The sequence below is a fragment of the Heteronotia binoei genome, chromosome 21, assembly GCF_032191835.1.
Source record: "Heteronotia binoei isolate CCM8104 ecotype False Entrance Well chromosome 21, APGP_CSIRO_Hbin_v1, whole genome shotgun sequence".
Lineage (NCBI taxonomy): Eukaryota > Metazoa > Chordata > Lepidosauria > Squamata > Gekkonidae > Heteronotia > Heteronotia binoei.
Genome location: NC_083243.1, coordinates 134369340 through 134395097, shown reverse-complemented (window position 1 = coordinate 134395097; position 25758 = coordinate 134369340).

Genomic DNA, 25758 nt, shown 5'->3' with positions numbered 1-25758 from the left:
TGAGCTAGCTCACAATTTTTTAGCCTCCAGCTCACATATTTTTGTCTCAGCTCAGAAAAAATTGTCTCAGAGCAAACTAATTTATGCAGTAGCTCACAACTTTAATGCCAGTAGCTCACAAGGTAGAATTTTTGCTCACAAGACTCCACAGCTTAGAAGGAACATTGCTTGGCACCCTTCTACCTGGCCACCAATGGGCAAGCCAAGAGAATGGTCCGCACCACCAAGGATTCCTTGCATTGGATCGTCCATGGGGACTGGGACTACTGCCTGGCTGCCTTCCTCTTCAGGAACCAGGTGACTCTAAACTTGGCCACTGGCTGCAGCCCCGCTGAGCTACTCATGGGATGGTGCCTCACAACCCACCTAGATCTCCTGCATCCCAATTGGGCCTTGGAGCAACACCAGGTTCTTGAGGTCCACAAGATGCCCTGGGGGTTCTTTCTGGGTGACCATGTATATGCCCAGAACTTCTCCAGCGGCCCCCTGTAGATCCCCACATGGATTACCAAAGTCATCAGCCCTGTCTCATACGAGGTTTCCATGGACAATGGGCAGGTCCTGAGATGACACATCAACAATATGTGCCATTGTCTTTTGCCAGAAGTGCCGGAGCTGCTGCCAGCTGCAATAGAGAACTGCTGTTTGGAGCTGCTGCCCCGAGTCCAGGACACCAGTGAAGCTGAGGAAATTTTGGACGTGAGTGAGCCTTCTGACCATGAAGTGTTGTTCCTGTCTGAGCCAGCCAGAGTGGAGTCTCCAGCAGCCACTTCACCGCCTGCACCCACAAGTGAGGCCTCTGCAACCCCTGACAGTGCCCCAGTACTGGTGAAATTAGAAGTCTCAATGTGTGGATGAGATGATGGTGTAAGGAGGAAGGGTTTAAGTTTGTTAGGCACTGGTATGTTTTCTGGAACAAGCGGGAGTTGTACAAAAGAGGCGGTCTCCACTTGTCCCCGGATGGAACCAGGCTGCTGGCGCTTAAAATCAAAAAGGTGGCAGAGCAGTTTTTAAACTAAATCTTGGGGGAAAGCCGACATGAGATGAAATTTGTCTGGTTCGGGAGGACTCATCTCAAAGAGATGAAGGGTTGGCTGCTATTTTTCTACCAGGTAATGGATCAGAGTTGTCCACTGTGATGGTGACAAACAGTATGGACTGTCTGCCAGAGTCTCGAGGCGGCAGGAGGAAGGCGGCGGGCCTAGCTTGCCTGGGAAATTATAGATGTTTGTATGCAAATGCTAGAAGTGTTCGAAGTAAAATTGGTGAATTGGAATGTTTAGTGTTGGGAGAAAACATAGACATTGTGGGAATTTCAGAAACTTGGTGGAATGAGGAGAATCAGTGGGACGCGGTGATTCCTGGATATAAGTTATATCGGAAGGATAGGGAAGGAAGGGTTGGAGGTGGGGTGGCTCTGTATGTCAGAGAGAATATACGGTCCAGTAAGACTGAGGTCAGAGAATTAGATTCCCTTTTAGAAATGCTTTGGGTTGAAATAGAGGGCCCAAAAGGAAATTTAACTATGGGAGTTTGTTATCGCCCACCAAATCAAAAAGAGAGAGGACGATTATAATATGATAGAAGGCTTAAAGATAGCGGCTAAACGTAAAAACTGTGTCATAATAGGTGATTTTAACTACCCGCAGATTGATTGGGTCAATATGTGTTCTGGTCGAGAAAAAGAGATTGAGTTTCTTGATGCTCTCAATGACTGTGCTATGGAGCAGATGGTCTCAGAACCTACCAGGGGTGGGGCGATCCTGGATTTGGTCCTAAGTAATGCCCAAGACTTGGTGAGAGATGTAAAAGTGATTGCCCCACTTGGGAGCAGTGACCATAATGTTATTGATTTCACCGTTTGTATAAATAGGGAGTTGCCCAAAAAGACCGCCACAACCACGTTTAACTTTAAAAGGGGTAAATTCTCTGAGATGAGGAGGCATGTGAGGAGGAAACTGAAAGGAAAGGTAAATAAGGTCAAAAGTACTTTTCTCCCTTTCTCACAATACAAGAACTCATGGACATTCAATGAAATTGCTGAGCAGTCAGGTTAGAACTGATAAAAGGAAGTATTTCTTCAGCCAAAGGGTAATTAGCATGTGGAATTCACTGCCACAGGAGGTGGTGGCAGCTACGAGCATGGACAGCTTCAAGAGGGGAATGGATAAGCATATGGAGCAGAGATCCATCAGTGGCTATTAGCTACAGCTTATCGTTGGAGCTCTCTGTCTGGGGCAGTGATGCTCTGTATTCTGGTGCTTGGGAAGGGCACAGTGGAAGGGTTTCTAGTCCCACTGGTGAACCTCTAGATGGCACTTGGTGGGTTGTTGTTTTTTTGCCACTGTGTGACACAGAATGTTGGACTGGATGGGCCATTGGCCTGATCCAACATGGCTTCTATTATGTTCTTGGAAAACCCTTACTGACACTACCTATAGAAGACATATTGCTTTAATTTTTTTTCTCAAGATATGCTGTAGGCAAGAGAGAAGTGAGATGTCTCTGGACTCAAAAGGCCAGAGATCCTTCTACTAGGGATGTTAGGGATTCAACCAGAAACATTTTGCCCAAAAAGACCGCCACAACCACGTTTAACTTTAAAAGGGGTAAATTCTCTGAGATGAAAGATAAAAACATGAAAGATAAAAACCTTTACTAGGACAGGACTAGAATTGAATTTGAGATCTTCTGTATAAAAATCAGATGCTCTGCCACGACAGAACTAGCAAAGCTCTATGGACATTCCTTATTACTACCATTGCATTCAACCTGGTGTGGTGGGAAGAGTGTTTGTTGCATCTGGACTGAAGAAACATGGGTTTTCATCTCTGCTCACTCAGTGATCTTGGATCAGTTAGTTTTTCTCAGTTCACCTCACAGGATGAAGACCAGCAAAGTGCAGTGATTAGAGAATTGAACTAGGATATAGGAGACTTGTGTTCAAAATATCTGCTCTGCCACAAAGTTCACTGGTAACTTTGGGCCAATCTCTTAGCCTAATCTACGTTATAGTACTTCTATGGATAACATGGGGGCGGGGGGGAGTCACATACGCCATTCTGCGTTGATGGATGGAGACCAGGATGAAAATATCCTAGATTACTAGGATTAGGGGGGACATCAAATGGTATTGATGTATGCCACCTTGAGCCCTTGGATGAAGTTACAAAAAATAAAACGAACCTGTTTTTCAACACATTAATTTGACAGTCTGAGCTATTTTCTACTCTGCAACTATTCCAAGTCATAATAGAACTGTTGAAAATACATATATGCTTTATTTAGATTTTTATACATTTTTTTAAACTTTGCAAACAATTTTTTAACTGTTAAGACAAGATATCAAACCCATTTGTTATGAGAGCCAGATCTGACATAAGTGGGACTTTGTGGGGCTGGGCCATGTGTGTCAAAAAATGAAATGCTAATATAAAAATGTAATGTAATATAAAGGGCACAAATACAATTAAAATATTTTTTACTTAAAATACGCTTAAAACTCTTGTAATATTTTGTTTAAAATGGAAAGGTGAGGGAATAGTGGGATTTGGCAGTGCAATTTTTAAAATAAAGCATCAAAAAACTCCACAAGGATCACAGCAGAAACTAAAAATATAAAATGCTCTGAGCTTAGGAAAACATGAAATGTTTGGGCATTGCAAACTTCTGCCCCCCACCCACCCCGGTCTACTCAGATTGGCAATAACTCTCCAGCGTAATATCCCCTTTTGGCTTTGGGTTCCCAGGGTAAAGTACTCACTAGGCACCAGTTCTCAGATCCATTCAGCAGAGCCAAGCTGGTTCAAAGCATCAACCCTTTATATGCAAGGGCACAACTCCAGGAAGCAACAACTTCAGCTGGCTATAGGAACACAACAAAGTTGAAACTACTTGAGCTCCACTCCATTAAAACATATTGCAGCACAAAGTTGCAAGGAAAATGTGAAATGAATTTTCCATTAAGGTCTCTGGGCCTGGATAGACTATCTGGATGCAGAGACCTTAATGGAAAATCCATTCTGCATTTTCTTTGCAGTTTTGCAAGCCCAGAAGAGGTTCCTGCTGCAGCCAGCAAAGTCAAGGCAGAAGAAGCTGGGAATGTTGGCAGCCTTGGAGCTTCAAAGGGTGAGGACAGAAGGGGGAGGGGGGAGGGAAAAAACCCATGGACCTGATTAAAGCCCTGTGGGGCTGGTTCTGGCTTGCGAACTGGAAATTTGACACCCCTGCAATATGTTTCTGTTATTCTGGAAGCATTAGCTCTGCTCTACTTATCTTCCTTTAAAAGACAGTTTAGTTGCTGCAGTAAAAACACATAAACAATCCTCTAAGGCAGTGTTTCCCATTTGCAGGGTTGTGACCCGGTACTGGGCCATGGAAGCCTCACTACCAGGTCACAAGAAAAGCCAAAGCTAGCCCCACCCCCAGCAAAGCTAGCCCCGCCCCATCTCTGTGTTGTGCAGAGAGGAGCTGGGCTGCCTCTCCTTCCTTCTCCCCCACTCCTAGTGTTTGAGAGAAAAGCTAGCATCCACTGGCAATTTAGAACCATGAAGGGTTCTTCAAGGTATGAGCTTTCATGTGCCTTGCAGTATGTTCTTTTGGGGAGATTTCCCCGGGAGGCCTGGGTGGCAAAGAAGGGTGCATGTGTTTTTTTCAGCCAGGAGGGGTGGGGAGTGGGTATTCCAGTAGCTATTTTTTTTACCTAATGACCCCTGGGCAGAATTTTTGCTGGCTGGGGTCATCTGATGGCAAGGAAGGCTTTTTTTTTCTTTGCCCCCCCCTTCTTTCTTTTTTTCCCCCTGAAATTGATTCTCTGTCTGTATCCTTGGTGCTGGGAGGGGGGGAGCAACAGTGGGAGGGCTTCTAGTGCCCTGGCCCCACTGGTGGGCATTCTGGTGCTTTTGGGGCATTGTATGAGGAATTTTGGACTGGATAGTCCACTGACCTGATCCAATATGGCTCCTCTTATGTTTATGTTCTTTATTTCCATGTCTTTCTTTTTTCCTTTCCTTTCCTTTCCTTTCCTTTCCTTTCCTTTCCTTTCCTTTCCTTTCCTTTCCTTTCCTTTCCTTTCCTTTCCTTTCCTTTCCTTCCATTTCATTCTTTTCCTTTCTTTTTCTATCTTTCCTTTCATTTTCACTGGATGAAACTTTTCTGTTCATCATACTATTATTGCAGACATAGGAGCTCTGCCAATGAAAAGTTGGCACCCGAGTTGTAGCCAGCTGGCCTTCTATGAGATCTCTGTGTGAGGGAATGAGAGTAAGAGATTTGGGGCAGAAACAGATTACTGCGGTATATCTCAACAGCATTGGAAGAGATGGTACTATGAACTTGCCACCATTTTACTGCTCTTGCTTTTAACAGCTATCTGACACCAAAATTAAACTCCTCCTGTAGATATTAAAAGGATGAAAGTAGTTCACTGGCTAAGTATCTGCACAACAGGTTGCTTTTAAAGGCATGGGAAACACAGCCAGTAAAAAGCTGCAAGCCCCTAATAAATATCCTTTTTGGGATAACTGCAGAAAAGCTTACATGAACTTCATATAACCTGAAATTAATTCATTAATTGCAATACAATTCTCTGCTACCTTTCACAGTAATTTCCCTGTGTTTTAACCAAAGAAAAGTATGAAAAATAGCTGTCGAAAGATTTTCTTGTAACCAACCAAGCTTGGTTGTAGCTTGAGGCAGGGTTCCAGTAGTAGCAGCTGAAGGAAGGGCCTACTAAATGTGTCAGCATATTTTGATGTAGAGCAGCTGCCAGGGCTCAGTGTGGGTGGTACACAGTCCTACCATTCCTGATGGCAGTGGCAACAGCACTCTCAATTGCATACACTGGCCTGTGCTGTTGAGGAAGGGATGTAAAGATGGTGCAGGCAATTGAACATGGGCATTAGGAGTGCTTGCAAGCTGGAAAAGAATACACAAACAGACAGGTGCATGCAGGTGTGGGGGTGAAAAGAGAGGCCCACCCACTTTCCACCCCCATTTTGGTTCAGCATGAGTTTCAGAGAGATTTTTCTAAAAATGAATTTACTTCCGAAGAAGAGGCAGGTTTTGGGGAGTGCCCTGGAAGTGACATCACAGGAAAAGGTGGAGTTTTGGTTCAGTGTGCTCTGGAAGTGACATCACTTGGTCCTTGACACCACAGGAAATGACATAATTCCTGTCTCCTGACTTCACCCCTAAATTTTAGTGGGCCATGAAGCAGCAGTGTAAAAATAACCGGGCCACGGGAAAGAAAAGTTTGGGAAACCCTGCTCTAAGGCTTTTCCTTGCATACAGTTTTCCTTACATACAGTTCCCTCCAAATGCCTAGGGCAGTCATTGATTCCAAATACCTCAATTTATAGAGTGACCTTCCTGCCCTGTACTCCTGACAATGAGGAAATTCCTTTTTAGCAGTTCTTTAATTTTTCAGGCCAAGGAAAAGAAAGTTGCTCCATACCTTCTTTATTCCCTTCTTTATTCTGTCTGCTATTGTTGGAAGAGCAAGCAGAGACTGATAAAAGAAGAATAATGTTAAGACATTGCTTGAGAGAAGGGGGGAACAGTTGCAACCAGTGTTCCCTCTAAACTGAGTTAATGGCCTCCAGATCACAGATTTTTGTCTCAGCTCAGGAAGGATGACCTCAGAGCACAATAATTTATGCAGTAGCTCACAACTTTAGTGCCAGTAGCACATAACTTTAATGCCAGTAGCTCACAAAGTAGAATTTTTGCTCACAAGGCTCTGCAGCTTAGAGGGAACATTGCGAACTCTCTTTTTCCATGGGATCTCTGTTTGTGGGTGTCTCTTAGCACTGTCTCAGGGGTTGCTTCGAAAGTTCTCAGTAACCTTGTTGAAATTAAGCAAGTCTGGCTCTGGTTAGCACCTGGATGTGATTCCCCCTGGGAATAACCACCTTATGTTCCATGGTGAAAGAAAGGTGGGAAAGAAATGTAATAAATAAAACCTATTCTTTGAAGGCTGTTTTTTTTTTTATATGGACATGTTGTGTGATGGTGGTTCAACAGTAAAGAGCAAAAATTCTGTTCTTTGGCAAATATACCAAGGCCTATCTTTAGAAACAGCTTTGTCACATTGCCTTGTGTAAAAGTACTCCTTATGGCAGTGTATCTGATGACAGTAGAACATAACAACTGAGTTGTAGCAGTTCTCTCTTTCTCTTCCTCCTGTCTGTTGAAAGGAACTTACTCAGATAGTTACTGGAACTTGTAAATGTGATGTAGGCTGCACATACAGGTTGTCACTAGGGGTGTGCAAAAATTTTTTGGAATTATTTGGATTCGGAAATATACGGGGGCAAAAAATTTGGATTACCATATATTTCCAAATTCCAGTATTTTGAAATAGCCGAATATACAGGAGATATTTGGCTTGAACTCAATGGCAACATAGGGTATATTTGGAAGCTGCCTGGAGGGGAGGGGGTTTGAGGGAGAGCCCCCAAATTTGCAGGGAACCTGCAGGGGACTCTCCCCTACAAAATCCCTAAGTCCCAAAAAAATGCACCAGGGGGTCCCATTCCAGGAGCACCTCAAAAAGCCCATTGCTCCCAATGCTGGGGAAAAACCAATAAGCCGCTTTCTCCCCTGTAATTGCACTGGGAAAAGTGACCCTGACCAGCAGGGGGTTTGAGAGAGAGTCCCCAAAACTACAGAGCAGCTTCAGAGGACTCCCCTACATGCAACTCCCATGGCCCCAAAAGAGTGGGCCTCTCTGTGGGCACCCCAAAAGGAACACTTTTCTAAATGGTGAGGAAAAAAACAGTTAGCCACTCCCCCCACTGTAATTATTGTGGGAAAAGTGGCTCTGGGGAGCAGGGGGTTTGGGGAGGGCCCAAGAACCTCCACAGTCTGAGAAATCATCACCCAATTCTCCTGGGTGAGACAGTTCTCTCCCCGAAAGGCCCTTGTCTCAGAGATAAAGGCTTCCAGGCCTGTTCTCTGCTCCACCAAGTGCTCCAGGATGGCACAGGTAGAGTTCAAGTGTGTGCTGACCTCATCGATAAGGTGGTGCACTGACACGCCTGTCAATGTCTGTTTCTCCCTCAGCAGATAAGTGTCCTTATTGCTGCAGGAGAAGTGACCCATGATGTATCGACACTTCCGGAGCAGAAGTCGGTACTCATGGGTTGCAGCAAGATACAGGTGATCATTTCTGGTCATCTGGCCCAATGCATCCCTTACCACAAGGTGGAGAAGGTGGGCCATGCAAGGAAGGCATTTTTGTCCCTGATGCTGGACAGTCGCCTTGATGTTGGAGCCACCATCCATCACCACAAAGCCCAGGTAGATGTCCCTGCCTAACCAGTCCTCTAACTGCCATGAGAGGATGGCTCCAAGATTGTCTGTCATGTGCAGCACATTGACAGCTTTGGCATGCAACAAAGCCAAGAGATAGCTGGACCAGCAGCCCTGGTCCTGCCTACCGCTAGTGCCACCCCCATCCTCAAGCTCACTGGATTGCCACCAATGCACAGTCAGGGAGAGATACTCTTCAAACACATTTTGGGAGCTCCAGAGATCCGAGGTGAAGTGAACAATCCACCCGGCAGCATGGGACAATGCTCCTTCACCACAAATCTGGTCACTCTGCAAACAGATGGCACCTGCTAATGGTGGTTCGAACAGGAACTTTGTACCAGGGCGCCAGGTACTCGAGCAACTCTAGCACCCCTGGATTCTCAGTCAAAGTGAAAGAAAGCCCTGGCAAGGTTCAAGATGATCTCCCTCCTGCCATGTCTGATTCCCCCTCTTGGTACGACAGTGCCACCCCTACCAAACATCTCAGGCAGAGATGTCTGGTGTCCCTGCCCTGTTGCGGAACTCTCCTGGAGAGCTCTGGAGGTAGTTACGGTGGGATGGACCTCCTGGTTGGATGGTGGTGGCTGCTTGGGGCACCCCAGCACCAGCCTGCTTCTCCCCCTTAAGAAGCACCGCCTGGTGGTGCTTCCACAGGTGGTTCTGCATCTCCCTCCCGGAGTCAGGTGGACAGAGTCCCGCCCATGACTGATCTGAGGTTTTGGACAGAAAACTGGAGGACTGCTCTTGCTGTGCCTCCGTCTGCTGAGGCCAAGTGACATCAGTTGGAGGAGAGACTGCCCAAGCAGCAGACCCCTGCTCTGTGTCAGCACCTAATGGCACCTCTGCTGGGGGTGCCCAAGCAGCAGCATCGATGAAGGGCCCAAGGCGGGCCTTCTTCATCACACTACAGCCAGAGGTTGGAGTTCTGGAAGGTTGCTGTGGAGTGGCCCTACGCACAGGTGGGGGAAAAACCTTGCTCCTCCCCCTCCCCTCCCCTCCTCTAGTCTTCTTCTTGGCCTTTCCCCCGGGGCCCCTCTTTTGCTGCCTGTCACTCATGTCATCCTTGACCAGTCTCACAACCTGAACTGAGAGTGGGTTTTTTTACAAACCTAAGTCACTACACTGTACCCTGAACCAAAAGGTGGCCTGACGTCTTTTTAAAAACCCTCCCAGACTTCCTGGGTTTCAGCGTCTTGAACTAGGAGGTGGTCGGAGGAGCTTGGCTCCAATGACCCACCCCCCCATCAGGTGGTAGGAGGGGTGCTACAGTCCCATCCTGAGGGGGGTCTTGTGGAGGCCACCTGCTAGCAAGGAACTCAACAGGATCCAGAGAAACAACGGCGGTTGTTCCCTGTTTTTCCTGTCTGCTCCGGTGCTCCCACCGCCAAGATAGCCATGATGGCAGCAAGAGATGATTGCCCAACTGCTTTTTTTCTTTCAATAAGTTTCTGATGCATCATTCTTTTACCTTAATTACTGGAATTCTACCACGAAAGTAAGTCAGCTTTCTAACAATATCAGTTAATGGATCTTTTAACATAACAATTGGAACTGTTCCAAAAGAAAGGTGAAGAGGAGGGAAATTCCTCCTCTTTTTTTCTCTGCAAGGAAGGCTTCAGAAAGAAAAGAACAAATTGGAAAATTTCAACAATTTAAACTGGACTGAGCAAAGATATTTGAATTGATTTGGTTTATAAATAGATAAGCGTCAATGAGATCATCTTCTGGTTACAATACGGTCTGAACAAAAATGGGATATGCTTACAAGAGAAATGTATGTGGTGCTTAATTAGGACTGAAATGGTTATAATTGAAATGCAGGAGAAGAATCTGAAGCTGAAGAAAACAGGTTAACTGGGTCTTTGAACTATTCTCTAATTTTGATTAACAGACTGAGTTTTCTTTTATGGAGGAAATGGCAGCTCAAATCAAAGTGCGTGATATTATGATTAACATAACCTCCTTAAAGTAGGAACTTGATTGTTTAGCAGAGTTGGTGCAACAACAGACAGGGACTTTTATTTTGAAATACAGCATAAACGAAAATCTACATGAGCAGAGTAATAAAGAATCCCCAGTGATGTCTGTCAAGCTGAGAAAAAAAAGCTAAAGATTTGTTGGGAAAGGTCTGGAAGAAAAGCAAAATTGAGACAAATAACTGCGTACCGGTAGTTATAAAGCTGAAATGGAAATCAACATTGACTATAGCCTGCATGGGAGGATGTGACAAAGTGGTGATCATACCACTTTCAGCAAAACAAATGGAGATATCAATAGGAGAAAAGGCAAATTTCAGCAAGATGATCAAATTTTGGAAAGCGTTCAAAAAGAAGAGATTTTAAACTGTTTTGGGGTTGTTTTTTGCTCCACCTTTTTTGTACATTTAGCTGGTTAATTTTGAATCAATGAAAGGGCTAATAAGTGATTCTGTAATGGCAAATGAGGCTTTAAGAATTGGGAGGCCTTTCTTCAGTTTGTTATAATCAGGGCTTTTTTTGTAAAAAAAAAAAAAAAGGCCAGCAGGAACTCATTGGTATGCGAGGCCACACCTCTGACATCACCATCATTTGCATAATAAGCCACACCTCTGACATCACCATCATTTGCATAATAGGCCATGCCTCTGACATCACCAGAAGTATGGTCATGTTTTAACAATTTATTAATAACATATGGTTACAATATTTAATTATTTTTTTCTATACTAAACCATATGATATTTCACCCCCCCTCCCTCCAATATTGACTTCCTTGAAATTTGCATTTAATTCTAAAGGTACCACTAATCTATCAAAATATAATACTTTTGATTAATACTAAAAAATTGTCCAATGTCTTTTTACATTCCACTCTTTCTCCATATATCCTTTGAATTTCTTCCACTCCTTTTTGAATAAGTCTAAGTCATAGTCTCTTAAAGTTTTAGTTTGTTTTGCAAATGCATGCTTTGGATTGGCTGCTGGAATTCCTCTCCCCTTCCCCCTCCCTCCCTGATCCCAGGGGGACTATGGAAGAGGCGGGAAAAGACTTCTAAAGGTGAGAAAGGAGGTAAGCAGCTTCCCTGAGGTGGTAAAACCTTCTTTCCCACATTTTCCATTGAATTCCGAAGTATTCGACAGAGCCATATACAGCTCCCATATAATGGTCGAAAATTGGATTCGGAAGTATTTGGCACCGAATACTTCCAAATCAGGGGGTATACGAGGATTCATTTGGTTCAGCCGAACCGAATGCACATCCCTAGTTGTCACCACCCAGCCCACCAAAGCCATGTGTTTATTAAGCCCAAACTATGGAAATGCATGCATGGCGCATTCCTCAGCCATCTGTCATGCATGCACCCCACACATGCAGAAGCAGTGTGAATTTTCAACCAAGTGTGTGCACAGTCCGCACCTATCACGGGCATAGTTTGATTACCCCAGTGCGGCTCTTCCTGGAGCAGCTTTTTCAAAGCCAAGGGGCCACTGGGTATATTCCGAGTGTGATCACACCCAATGTCTACTCACCCTGCTGTTTCTCCAGGTATGTTCCTAGTTTTTGTTAAGCCCTAGTAGGCACTGTGTTATAACCTGTATTATTTTTGTTATTGGGGTTTCAAACAGACAGGAATATTTGATCTTTTCAGATGAACTGTCTATTTCTGTTGTTTATGCACAATACTGTGTCCATACACAGAATGGCACCCAAACACTGGAAGCAGTTGTTGATTCTAAACATTCCTATTATGGTAGGGTGTGGATGCATGGACACAATGGATTTGAAAGGCCAAAGTAGCTATAATCTGGAGTTGTAATTGTGAAATTTTAGTATTGTGCAGTATGAACCTTTGTTAAGTGCATGCTGGTTGGAAGGGGCTGTAGTTCAGTGCTAGAACAGAAAGTTCCAGGTTCAATCTCTTGCATCTGCATTTAAAAAGAAGTGGCATTAGGTGATGTGAAAGATCTCTACAGAAGACCCCAAAGAACTACTGTTGGGCAATACTGACTTTGATGGCCCAATGGTCTAATTCACTATAAGGAAACTTTATGTATTCAATCACAAGAGTGCCTTAGATTTTGTTGTTCTTACAGTTCACTAACCCAGTTTTTGAGGAGAAGAGGAATAAAGCTAAACTATGGACTGGAATAGATGGAGCTGCTTGACAACAAGAAAACTTTCTTATTTGTGGAGACAATATAAGGATCTACCTTTGGTTAATGACTTAATTTGATTACATTATATGGCAGTGAATTTCCACTACAGTCCCTATGAGGTTTACAAGTCTGCCATCAGCATGTCTTTGATTAAAAAGGAGGGCAGCCATTTTATAGATTATTGCTCTCCATCATTAATATTATGTTATCTTTCTCTTCAGACTGGTTTTTAATTTTTATGTTTGTAATTATGAATGATTTACAGGGATGTTCATTGCATGAACTGTCCGGAATCATTAAATTCTCCTAGGTTGAATAACCTGATAGTCACCTGGAATTAACAAAATCGGAGACATTATCTAGCTGAATTTTCTGCGGCCTTATGAGTCCAGACCTCTCACTTGCCTCTGACTACAGCATCTAATGAGAAAAAATTAATTGATAAGAGGTAATTAGCCACATCTAAAGGGTGCACACTAATTACAGAATGCAGTATGTCTTCTACAGTTAGTGTCAGTAACAGTTGCCTGAGTGGTAACTGTAGCCTTTTTGAGTGGTTTAAAATGCTAGAAGACTACCTTTATAAACTAATACATAGAGTATGTGTGAACATAGTACCCAGGGGTGTCCCAATGCCGCATGGTGCCCTAGACAGACTCGCTGCCTGGCACTCTCCCCCCAAAGCACACCCCGTGCTTCCCCCCGCACCTCCCCCTCTCCCCGCCGCTGGAAGGAAGAAGTCATGCCAAGATATCATATTACACAGACTATCCTGGCATGTTGCTTGGGCATAGTTACATGTCAATGCACTAAAGGACTCTGCTCAACTCTAGACTGATTCTCGTGAATGCTGTACACTCACCAGAAATTAACCAGTAAATGGCTGTGGGGTAGTTTTTATGCTATGGTGTGCATTTATCATTTTTATGTGTAAGAAGTGACATGCATTGAAGAATTTGTGATTCCTACTGATGCTTAATATATTGGGCCTGATTTCTTTACCAGTGACTTTGAAAAACCCATCAAATTACAACAGAATTCAATTAAGCCAATTAAGAATTGAAGCATGCCAATTTTCAATAGTCTAGAACCTAATCATATGTGTTGTGTTAAGAGCCTTCTTCACAGGAAACAAAGTAATGCATACTTTGTTAACTTTCCACTGAGTTTTCTACATTAACTTCAGCCTCTCCCTACGGAGATTTCACAATTAAGAGATCTTTTCTGCATGGCATATCTCAGAGGTATTTATGTTATACTAAGTGGAATAACAAATGAATGACTGTGGCACAGCTGGTTTCATAGAAAAGGGCTAAAACCCACCAATAATTTGTACTGAATGGGTCTTACTAAATTCTCATTGAACTCTATGGAACAATGCTGAAACTATTTTAAAGTAATACTTCATTGGTCTGGGCCAACTGTATCGAAAGTTTGTATAAAATATTGAGAATGTGGATCTGTTTTTGTTGTAGGTATTTTGGTTTTTAAAAAAACATATAAGTGGTTTGCAAAGAGGTAAACACTATATTGCTCTGGACTACATGGATTCTTCCATGACACAACGGTCATGTAGAAGGAGCACTACAGAATATTGACTCTTCTTCATTCTACCTCAGTTCTCACTTTTGATCCTATAAAGGTTCAGTGAAGGTTATGTGACTTAATGCTTGCATGGGCATTATCAATATATCTAATTCTCAAACTGGCCCCATCTGTGGGTACTTAAATTTAGAAACTTTGGCTATAGACAGAGAAGGCAGATATTTTTACAAACCTGACAAAACCCCAAGTTTACTAAAAAAAAAATCTGAAATCTAAATAAAATGGGAGTTAAAAATTTCAAAATAATAAAAACAGCACCTGTCCCTTTAAATAAATAATGACTTTTGTAGTAGCCACTGTGGGAGTTGCTAGGGAGCCACAACAATATTGCCAGCCTTCAGTCCTTCCTTTCTAGCAGTAAAAAGCAAGGAGAGGGGCAAGGCCTTTTCAAAATTGTTTTGACCTTTGTGGGGAGGGAGATCAGGCTGGTTTTGGCCTCTGAGTGGTGAGTTAGGATCTGGGAGACTCAGGTACCAATCCCCACTCTTCTGTGGAAGCCCACTGGGTGACTTTGGGCCAGTTACACATGCTCAGCCTAGTCTACCTCACAGGGTTGTTGTGAAGATAAAATGGAGAACAGGAAAATGATGTAAGTTCTTAAATTTTATCATGATTCATATAATTTTATTGTTGCATTTAATGTTTTATTAATTTTTTTTCTATTGTTAAGTCTAGTTGTTAGATTGTACTTGTCTAGTACGCATTCAGAAGCAACGGCAAGGTTTTCTGTCAGTATATGAGGAGGTGTTTTTAATGAAAATGTAAACACATTCATTACTGACAGCCACTCTATCCAGATCAGGCTGCTGATGGATGGACAGCGGTATTGTTCCAGAAGCTTCATATGTGTGAGGGAGCTCTGATGCATGCCTGGATCATATGTGCAAACAAAGTGACTTTAATTATGGCTCATGTTAGTGCCTGCCTTCCCATCCTTAATTAAATATTGGATTCAGATTCATATAATTTCCTACATAATCAGGCAAAGTTTGCCCCAAGCACATTTTAACCTTTACATAATGGTAGCTAGCACTTCAAGTATCTAAAGTGCGATTGTCATGATCAAGTCAAATATAGATGGCTCCACAAGAAATACAAGAGACTTCCTGCTCAATGGAGTTTTTAATAAGCTGGTTAAGCTCTCCCTGGAGATAGACCTACTCCTCACATGGGCAGTTTCTGATTACAACTTCTGGGGGGAATGAACAATGGGCAAGGGATTAGATTTGCAGAAGAAGCTGAGTGTAGAGTACTGCACTTCAAAAGTTGTCATTTTAATGAAGATTGGCAAGTTGGGAGGACATAATTATCATTATTATTAAATAATAGGACAGAGTATTGATATTGTATCAGAAAGGTTGGGAAAAATCAATTTTAATATTGGAAAATATCAATACGCACAAAATTGAGTGAAAATGATAAGGCAGCTAGCTCCATATCTCTCTGCTCAGGACCGTGGTACAGTCACCAATGCAAAGGTCACTTCCAGATTAGACTACTGTAATTCAGTCTATGCAGATTTACCCCTGAACCTGACCTGGAAACTTCAGTTGGTGAAGAATGTGGCAGTTCTCTTGCTGACTGCAGTGCCTGTATATGTATGCATGCAGCCACTGCCCCACCAGCTGCACTGACTACCAATTGAGTACCAGATCTGGTTCAAGGTTCTGGTATTGGCCTCTAAAACCTTGAGCTGGTTGGGACCAACATATCTACGGGATTGCCTCTCCCCATACAGCCCCCTCCAGAGAGCCTTGCACTCCAGTGATCAACATTTACTGGTTATCACTGGCCCAAAAGAGGTCCACTTAACCTTGACAAGGGCCAGGGCCTTTTCTGTCCTAGCCCCTGTTTGGTGGAACAAGCTCCCAACAGAGATCAGGGCCTTGTGGAGCCTGATGCAATTCCACAGGGCCTGTAAAATGGAGCTGTTCCACCGAATTTTTGGCTGAGACAGTCGACAAAACATCATATGGGCTCCCTGCTTCACATAGCCCCAGGTTTTGGCTCACAGGATTACTGACATATGTGTCCTGGTCAAGTTATGGAGTCACATATAGGATGTTTTCTGTGTTGCCATCCTGGCATTTTAATTAATTTTATCTGATGTTTTAACTTGTAAATGACTGTAATTTTTGACTGTAAGGGCGTTTTCCCACTGACCTTACTCCACAGCAACGTCCCACTTCACCGCGCAGTATCTGCGTGGATTTCGCACCAACTGCTCCGCAGAACCCGGAAGAGCCGCAAAGTCCTGCGGCTTTTGCGTCAGAAATGTAAGCTGGTTTTTGGCAGTTTACATTTGCGACGCAAAAGCCGCGGGACTTTGCAGCTCTTCCGGGTTCTGCGGAGCAGTTGGTGCGAAATCCGCGCAGACGCTGCGCGGTGAAGAGGGACGTCGCTCCGGAGTAAGCCCTAGGTTTTATATGTTGTTACTTGCCCTGAGCCCATTCTTGGGGGAGTAAGTGATAAATTGAAAATAATAAATAAAAAAAATTATGCCTTCTCCAAAATTACAAAGTGAAATTAAAACCTATTTTTGAAGTGTTTGCAGGCAGCAAGAGCAGAGAGAGTCAACATGCCCTTGTTGGTCTGCAGTGCACCTGCCCTTTAAATGTTAAATGACCATTGCTTAATGTTAAATGACCATTGCTTTCAATGGGCCATGGACCTAGCCTCCTAAATTTGAAAGGGCCAATGTGTCACCTGCAGAACAGCAGAAAGAACTCCCAATACAATTCCAGGTATTTTTAATATTTATCAGGACTAAGCTTCAGAATTAGGAAACAACAGGAATGCTTTTCACAGTACTGGAACAAAGTTCAAATCCAATGGCACCTTTAAGACCAATAAAGTTTTATTCAAGGTAAAAGTTTTCATGTGCATGGACATGATGCAACTGTGAATTCAATCTGCAACATGGCACTCAATTTTAATATTTTTTACTGTATGTATTGAGCTGACTGGCTGTTTGTGGCAGATATAATAAGAGTGTAGGTTGTCATATAAACTAGATGTGGATTCTTTGCTATCTTTTCTGCTTAGTTTTTGAAATGCATGCAACTGTCTTAAAAATCTTGTCTTCCTTTGGCTCCTGCTCCTCCACTCATAAGAACATAAGAGAAGCCATGTTGGATCAGGCCAACGGCCCATCAAGTCCAACACTCTGTGTCACACAGTGGCAAAAATTTTTATATACATACATACACTGTGGCTAATAGCCACTGATGGACCTGTGCTCCATATATTTATCTAAACCCTTCTTGAAGGTGGCTATACTTGTGGCCGCCACCACCTCCTGTGGCAGTGAATTCCACATGTTAATCACCCTTTGGGTGAAGAAGTACTTCCTTTTATCCGTTTTAACCTGTCTGCTCAGCAATTTCATCGAATGCCCACGAGTTCTTGTATTGTGAGAAAGGGAGAAAAGTACTTCTTTCTCTACTTTCTCCATCCCATGCATTATCTTGTAAACCTCTATCATGTCACCCCGCAGTCGACGTTTCTCCAAGCTAAAGAGTCCCAAGCGTTTCAACCTTTCTTCATAGGGAAAGTGCTCCAGCCCTTTAATCATTCTAGTTGCCCTTCTCTGGACTTTCTCCAATGCTATAATATCCTTTTTGAGGTGCGGCGACCAGAATTGCACACAGTACTCCAAATGAGACCGCACCATCGATTTATACAGGGGCATTATGATACTGGCTGATTTGTTTTCAATTCCCTTCCTAATAATTCCCAGCATGGCGTTGGCCTTTTTTATTGCAATCACACACTGTCTTGACATTTTCAGTGAGTTATCTACCACGACCCCAAGATCTCTCTCTTGGTCAGTCTCTGCCAGTTCACACCCCATCAACTTGTATTTGTAGCTCCCGTAGAGGCATTTGCCTTCTATCTCATCTGCACCCTGCCTTACTTCAGACCCCTACTGATGAAAAGCTGATTTCAGATACTATTAAAAGGACTAGGGTGGAGAATGATTGCCCTTGTGATTGCTTCATTCACAGACACACATCTTAGCATTGTATGACAGCACTATTAAACTATGGGGAAATGACTCCCTTGCCACTATAGGAATGAATGAAAAGTAATGCAGCAATAGAAAGATATTGCACACATAATTCAAAGGTGCTGTCTTCTCCACATATTTCAGAGCTGAGTCCTAGACACAGGTGCAAATTAGATTTTTATTTAAATTTGTTATCTTGCAGTTGTCAAACAACTTTTAGAAAGTTGGGTATATTAGTTGTCCAAGCATTTATTTGTTTGGGCTGAAGCAGGCCCAAGCTTGAAATCTTTCTCCGTTAGTAAAGCAGCTGTAGTTACTAAAAACCATTCTTATTTTCCCTTTTGATAAAGGATCCTCTAATCTCAGATTTCACTAAAATGTCCCTTGAAGAATGTTGCATGCAATTAGTTGCATATATACTTGTTTTGTTTATTTTTGCTTGGCACATCAACAAAGTCTTCACTGTTCAGTTTCAGGTAATATTGCCACATATTAATGCTGTGCTGAGGTGGCTTCTGGCCCATATTTTTGAAAAAGTTCCTTATTAGGTTTGTATTTATATTAATATTTTGATTAATACTAATTAGGTTTCCCCACAGTGCACAACCTAGCCATATTACACTGTTTCCTGACAAGAAGACAACAACAAAACAGAAGATACTGAACTGCTTTGCAAAGGCAGAGATCAATGAGGAAGACTTTTGTTTGCTATTAGAATTGTATCTAACTGAATTCTTTCATAACAAAAATTATGTAATAACTACACTGCAGACTTCAACTGGGGTAATACTAGTTTCCTCTACTTAAGAAGCCTGGAGACTGTGACTGTGCTGCAAGGAAGGCTATGGGTCACTATCAGTGGATTCTCAGTACATCACCACAAACTACATTTCCCAGGGTTCTCTGAGGAGGGAATCTGTGGCAGTTAAAGTGATATAATCCCAAGACATATGTCATAGATTTGATCTATAATTAAGGAGTACAAAGTACAAGCTTTCCCAGTTCAGAAATACAGGAGTGAATTATGAGCTAAGCCTAGATTAGCTAAAGATTAGGTTCAGCTCATAATTAGGCTGGCTCAGAACCAAGCACTAGCCCTCCTCATTCTCACAACTTCCCCTTCCCTGTTGGCTGTGATGAGATGCAACACCACTGGGGGCACTAAGATTCATAAAATAAGATTCTCAGAGCTTCTTATCCTTTGGCATCTGGACCGAGGCAGCTCGGCGATACTGATGCTGTTAGACTTATTGGCTGCGTTCAATACCATTGGCTGCGTTCGACCATTGGTTGCTGACCCATCGCCTCACCGATGCAGGGATTCAGGGGTTGGCCTTGCAATGGCTTTCCTCTTTCCTAGATGGTCAAGGACAAAGGGTGGTGACTGAGGGAGAGTTGTCCTGGAGGCACATACTTAATTGTAGGGTGCCTCAGGGGGCGGTGCTCTCCCCGATGTTGTTCAACATCTACATGCACCCCCTTGCTCAGATTGCCTGGAGGTACGGGTTGGGCTGCCATCAGTACGCTGATGACATCCAGCTCTATCTGCTGATGGATGACCTGACTGTGTCCCAAAAAATCTGGACCTGGTGTTGCAAGCCATGGCAGGATGACTTAGGCCGAGTCGATTAAAGCTGAATCCAATGAAGACAGAGGTCCTTTGCCTGAGTTGGGGTGGTCTGAACAGGGAAATCCCCTTACCAGCATTTGATGGTGTGCCACTGGCAATGGCACACAAGGTCAGAAGCTTGGGGTGCTGCTGGAGCCTGCCTTGACAATGGAGGCCCAGAGAGCAGCCACTGCTAAATCTGCATTTTTCCATCTTAGATGGGTGAGGCAGTTGGTCCCCTTCTTTGAGTGCGGCGACCTGGCAACAGTGATCCATGCAACAGTCACCTTGAGATTGGACTACTGTAATGCCCTCTACTTGGGGATGCCCCTGTCTTGAATTCAAAAACTGCAGCTAGTGCGGAACGCGGCAGCCAGGCTGCTATCGGGGCTTCCCAGGTGGAAGCACATACAGCCGAGACTGCAGAAACTGCACTGGCTGCCAATTGTATACCGGATTCACTACAAGGTGCTGGTTATCATCTTTAAAGCCCTATATGGCCTAGGACCTGCCTATCTTAGGGACCGTCTCTCTCCACATGTTCCCCAGAGGGTACTTAGATCTAGATTTCAAAATCTATTAGCAATCCCTGGGCCAAGGGAGGCCAAACTAAAGACCACTAGAGAGAGGCCCTTCTCAAGAGCAGCCCCCTACTGGTGGAACCAACTGCCAGAGGAAGTGAGGGCCTTGTGGGACCTTGCCCAGATCTGCAAGGCCTGCAAGACCACTCTCTTCCAGTTGGCTTTTAACTGATGCTGAGCCTTGTACTGTAGGGAAATTGAAAAAATACTGTTGCCATTGAAATTATACAACATCAAAGAGGCTAGCACCAAATCATTTTTGACTGTTTTAATTATTGAATATGAAATTTTATAATATTGTATGGATCTTAATTGTTTGTTGTGGTTTTATGCTGTGAGCCGCCCTGAGCCTGCCTCAGCAGGAAGGGCAGGATATAAATCAAATAAAGAGAGAAGACAGAAGAAACTATATTTCCTAAGAGTCTTCATGCCCACAGTGCTATTCCTGCCTAATAATGTAGTCGAGCAGCCATCATTAGAATCACTACCACTGGCAACTTGTGGGAAGGTAGAGTAACAGCAGATGGGGAGAAGAACCTCATAAGGGCACTGGGATTAGGAAGGCTCCCAGTTACTCTCATGGAACCTCCAGGGTCATCTAGTCCAACCCCCTATACAAGGCAGGAAATGCACAAATTCCACACGCACGTGCACACACAAACACACTCGTACCTATCTACCCCTATTCCATTCCCAGAAGAAGGCGAAAGAAAGAAAGAAAGAAAGAAAGAAAGAAAGAAAGAAAGAAAGAAAGAAAGAAAGAAAGAAAGAAAGAAAGAAAGAAAGAAAGAAAGAAAGAAAGAAAGAAAGAAAGAAAGAAAGAAAGAAAGAACTCCAGGATCCCTGGTCAAACTGGCCTAGAGAAAATTGCTTTCTGATCCCAAAGTGGTGAACAGCACCTGTCTGGGTGTGTAAGAAAGGGCCACAAGAACTAAACATTGACACAACCCATCCTGCCCTTCCTCTCATGATCTGCCTATGTTCACAGAATCAGCATTGCTGTCAGATGGCCATTTTGCCTCTGTTTAAAAATCTCCAAAGAAGGAGAGTCCCCTACCTGTTCCACTGAGGAACAGCTCTGTCAGGAAGTTTTTCCTAATACCTGTCTATAATATAGTGGGTTCAATTTTTTTTAACCAAACTATAAAACATAATAGCCAAGAATACCATCAACACTCTGTTACAAACCCTAAATTCACGGTTACCAACCATCTAACTTTAGTTGCATGAAGGGAATTATATCCTGATTGCATAAAAACACACTCTCTCTCTCTCTCTCTCTCTCTCTCTATATATATATATATATATATATATATATATATATATATATATATATATATATATATATATATATATATATAGAGAGAGAGAGAGAGAGAGAGAGAGAGAGAGTGAGAGAGAGAGCCCCGTGGCACAGAGTGATAAAGCTGCAGTACTGCAGTCCTAATCTCTGCTCACGACCTGAGTTCGATCCCAGCGGAAGTTGGTTCAGGTAGTCGGCTCCAGGGTGACTCAGCCTTCAGGTAGTCGGCTCCAGGGTGACTCTGGTCGGTCAAATGTGTACCCAGCTTGCTGCAGGTAAAGTGTAGATGACTGGGGAACGCAATGGCAAACCACCCCGTAAAAAGTCTGCCATGAAAACGTTGTGAAAGCAACGTCACCCCAGAGTCAGAAATGACTGGTGCTTGCACAAGGGACTACCTTTACCTTTATATATCTATATATATATATAAAGGTATGTATGCGTGTGTGTATATATAGTGTACGTGTGTGTGTGTGTGTGTATAGTGGGTTCAATGCATAGAGGAGACACGGTTGCAGTGATCATAGCTCTTTATTGAGTGACAGCATGCCAACTAGTAGTTAATGAAGACTGCTAAACTGGGCCAATGGGGCCAACTATATACAGTCCTGGTCCCCATGCTAGAATGCCATTGGATCATTTGAACCAGCAGGGGGCCTGATTGGAGCAGGGATTTGGATCCTATTGCCTATTGTTCTAGAGTCCCCAAGCTCAATTCTCAAGATTCCAATGAGCCAGGCAGAAACACTGGTAAAAGAACGTAATCATGAGTCCACATACACAACATCCCTCCCCCCCAGTCCGCAAGCTCTAATGTCCAAATTCTCTGAGGTATGCAGGCTTGCGATGCTCCCATGTTGACCGCATGGGTGCCAGAGTATGTGGAGTAGCTGCAGGGGCTTGCTCCAAACCCGTGGCTTCAGGCATGGTGAGCGGAAGGGCGGGCAATGCTGGTGTTTCAGCCACCATAGCAGGATCCTCAGTTGCTGTCAACTCGACCCATGGCATGGGAGTTGGGTCCTTGGATCTGCCTGGCTTGGCTGGTTGAGGTTGCAGGGCTTCCGGCTGGCTGACAAGGCTGTAGCTGGCGACCTCATCCTCTGGTAGGGTGCAGGATCTCAGCTGGTAAATGTGTCACCTGAGGGTGAAACCGCCTTCCGTGTTCACTTCATATGAAACAGTTCTTTGTGTAGACCAGGTCCCCAGGAGTGAATCCACAGGGCGCCTTGAGCATGTAGGAGAGCTCCTGTAAGTCCAAGGCTCTGTCCGGGTATAACCAGTCAAGGAGGGTGGACAGCTGCTGACCCATGAGGAGTTTGGCCAGGCTGTGGCCTGCGGCAGTGCAAGGGATGGCGTGCTGGCCCAGGAGGAACTCTGCGAGGCAAACCTCCCAGTCCCTGTGGAGGATGTGGCAGAGGGATTCCTTGGTGGTCCACACCATCCGTTTCAGTTGGCCATTCATCACTGGGTGGAAGGGCAAGGATCTGATGTGCTTAATCAAGTTCCGTGCACAAAAGTGCTGGAACTCCCCGGACGTGAAAGCTGTCCCATTGTCTGAGACAAGGGTGTCTGGCAGGCCATGTGGAGCAAAGGTCCAGTGGAGGGCACTGATGGCCACCCAGGAGGAAGTAGACACCACAGGGACTACTTCCAACCACTTTGAGTGAGACTCCACTATAAGAAAGAAGATCTTTCACTGGAAGGGCCACGCAAAGTCCAAATGCAAGCAGGACCTTGGATTACGGGTGGACTCTCAGTGCTTCACTGGAGCACAGTTTGGTGCCGGTCTGGTCTCCTGGCAGGGTTGGCACCAGGCAACCCAGGACTCATCGGATCATCGATCCTGGGCCACCAAACGTCACTGCGGGCAAGCGCCTTCAAACGCACCACCCCGGGATGAGTCTCATGGAGCGCTGTTAGTACTCGCTGGTGCAAGGGTGGCAGTACGACCACTCTGCTTCCCCAAAGGAGGGACCCTTTGTGGACTGAAAGTTCATCCCGGAGGGATGCGTAAGCTGTAAAATCCGGGCCTTTGTATAAGAGGGCGCTGATGGCCACCTGGGAGGAAGTGGACACCACAGGGACTACTTCCAACCACTTTGAGTGAGACTCCACTAGTAATCCAGCTGAAATTGTGGACTCTTCTGCATAGAACTAATACAACAGAAAAATATGGATTCATCTGTACGACTGCTGAGGTTTCACTTTCCCACCCTTTTTAAAAATCATGATGAACATTGTGAAGTTTAAATATGTGTCATTAATGCATCACTCTAATCTAGTAGATATTACATCTTACATCAAAGCCTGCAAAATACAGTAGCACTTAAAGGTATATTGCCAATAGTCTATTCCCAGAGAAGCAGCACTTCACTCAAAATAGCAATGTCAAATACTGTTTGTACATGCTCATCTAACATGTCCAATACATTTGTGTTTATTTGATCACACTGATACTTTTCTCTTGCAAAATGTAAAAATACCATTTTAAAAATAGCCATTTAATCTGCATGCAGTCATTCAGAATTAGTATTGGAGACTCATCCTGGGATGTCACTCTAAATTTTGTATCCACTTGATGTTTGTGGCCAGAGAAAAACCTGATGATCCTAATGTGGCTTAAGCTTACCTGTCTACAAATCTAGCCTTCCTAATGGGATACTGGATTTCTCTTGTCTCCACTTCTGATCAGCAAATGTGGCCCAATGTGGATAATGGGGATAATGAAAATAAGAAAGTGGGGGGGGGGAGGTTATACAGAAGTCAAAGTTACACATGACCAAGCAATCAAACCACACAAGAAACAATAGCATTAGTTTGTACCTGAAAACTTTGTGCTGCAGTTGCAAAGGAGGTTGATCAAAAAACCTTAACATACACATTGCAAGGTGGTAGATGAGGCAGGGGGTTGCTATATCAGCCCTGTGTAAGGACCATGGCTTGCAACTACATTGGGTGTTGCTGGGTAGCCAGCACCAAGGCACCTACATAATGCTGACTTCACAGCTCCTACACCTTTGACTCCTTGTCACAATGGCAGGTCAGTATGCTGGGTGGATTCCCCCATCTGCACCATGTTTTCACTAACCATAATTAGTGCCATATTTATTTATTTATCTATTGATGTGAAAAAAAATTCTGCCTCTTTCCTTTTTATAACTCACATTTTTATTATTTTTAGCATGGTAAAACCAATACTAAGTATATAAAAATAACATCACTTACAAATATAAGACATACAGAAAAAGTGCAAAAAATTAAATGTAAATAAAATTTACATACAGAAAACCTTAACTCAGGTTACATGTTAACAACATATTTGAAGATCCAATTAATACAGAATGTAATCCAGATATTTAGTTAGAATAGGTGAACTGGATGACGGATTTTCATTTATGTATGCAAAAAACCCAAACCATTTTTCAACAAAGGTATCTGCTAATAATGGATTTCAATATGCAGGATGCCAAGTTACCTTGAATCAAGAGATCCCAGACTTTATCAAACCATTGACGAATACTAGGACTTTTGTCAGGATTCCAACATTGTGCCACATTGATTTTAGCTGCCGTTAATAAAATAGAGAATAGTTCTAATTTCAAATTAGAACACTTTTTTTATTCCATATATTCAGCAGAATCAACTCCAGTAATAGAGAGATATCACAACCTATTATTTTCGTAGCAATCTTTAGCACTGATTTCCAAAATAATTTTACTGTGGGGCAATCCCACCAACAATGTTTTAGCTTGCCTATTTCCCCACATCCTTTCCAACAACTTGGGTTTGGAATTAGTTTACTACGAAATATATTATACGGCATGTAATATCATCTGGACCAGACTTTAAGAACATAAGAGAAGCTATGTTGGATCACGCCAACGGCCCATCCAGTCCAACACTCTGTGTCACACAGTGGCAAAAAATTTTATATATACATAGACACTGTGGCTAAAAGCCACTGATGGACCTCTGCTCCATATTTTTATCTAAACCCTTCTTGAAGGTGGCTATACTTGTGGCCGCCACCACCTCCTGTGGCAGTGAATTCCACATGTTAATCACTTCCTTTTATCCGTTTTAACCTGTCTGCTCAGCAATTTCATCGAATGCCCACGAGTTCTTGTATTGTGAGAAAGGGAGAAAAGTACTTCTTTCTCTACTTTCTCCATCCCATGCATTATCTTGTAAACCTCTAT